Source organism: Eleutherodactylus coqui, chromosome 1 (genome assembly GCF_035609145.1).
Source record: "Eleutherodactylus coqui strain aEleCoq1 chromosome 1, aEleCoq1.hap1, whole genome shotgun sequence".
Classification (NCBI taxonomy): Eukaryota; Metazoa; Chordata; class Amphibia; order Anura; family Eleutherodactylidae; genus Eleutherodactylus; species Eleutherodactylus coqui.
This window is the reverse complement of record NC_089837.1, coordinates 37137835-37138957: the sequence shown is the minus strand read 5'-3', so window position 1 is coordinate 37138957 and position 1123 is coordinate 37137835. Positions and strand designations below refer to the sequence as shown.

General features: G+C 49.6%; 1 non-coding gene across 1 annotated transcript; it reads left to right on the top strand.

The window, feature by feature from the left end:
- The first annotated feature begins 481 nt into the window (after positions 1–481).
- On the top strand, positions 482–564 carry TRNAL-CAG (transfer RNA leucine (anticodon CAG)). Its single transcript has one exon. It is a non-coding gene; the product is annotated as a tRNA-Leu (tRNA).
- The last annotated feature ends 559 nt before the right edge of the window (positions 565–1123 follow it).

The window sequence follows — 1123 nt, the reverse complement described above, 5'->3', positions numbered from 1 at the left end:
TAGCATTGTGCATGAGGGCACACAGGCTGGCACACTGGCTTGGCACTCTCTATAGGGGCACAGTCTAGCACGGGCATTGTGTGGGGGCGCTCTGATGCTGGGACTTTTCCTGGGGGCACTGTATGGCACTGTGTCGGGCCACTAGCTGGCGCTGTCTAGAGTGGTACTGTCATACAATATGTTGCGGCGACACGTGCGTCCCCTGCCGGTACAAAGCGTCTCAGCGTTACCTAGCAACAGACCGCCGCTGACATCCTGTTGCGTCACAGTAGCTGCCCGTCTTAGCCACGACCGCCTGTAGAGGCGCCAGCGGTGCGGCCAGGCTGCGGCATCCAGTCACCTCCACAGCCCGCTGGCCGCCACCTGCACTGAGCGCGGTCACTACTCGGCTCGTCCTATAGACACTGAGCACGGGCAGGCGGGGAGACACGTGACCGCGCCGTACAGACTCTACACTGTGCGCCGCTCAGCTCTCCGCACAGTCAGGATGGCCGAGCGGTCTAAGGCGCTGCGTTCAGGTCGCAGTCTCCTCTGGAGGCGTGGGTTCGAATCCCACTTCTGACAGCTTGTTTTTTCTTATGTTGCTATGTCCCATCAAAGTAAAAAAACACAATAATTGTGAGGAATAAATGTAAATCAAGGTTTTTAACTTGTATGTGTTGTAAATTCTTGTGTATTTATTAATGGCATTACTGTATGTGGGTGCACTCTAGTGATTGTAGAGACAGTAAGTATTTGAGGCACTTGACTCAAGGGACATACCTGCGATTGTAGATTCTCTTTTTTTACTAGCAATTTGCAGAAGTAGCAAAATGTTGCAGATGTGACACATCAGGCCATTATTTTAGAATTTCTTATCTTGACTATTATACAGAATGGCATAAACAGTAATCCCATAATAATAATGGTATTATTGGAGTCACGGGTCGAAATGATTCGGAGCCCCATAGACATTATTAGATGATTGGCAGCTCTGACTGATATTGGTGGGTCTGGCCAATATACCGATATGTCAAATGTGCATAGTCAGCGTCTGTCATATGCCATCACTTTCTGAGTTGGGGAGCCCCCTTTAACCCCTTCTTGCTGCAACCCTATTTCACTTTCTCATTTTCATTTTTTC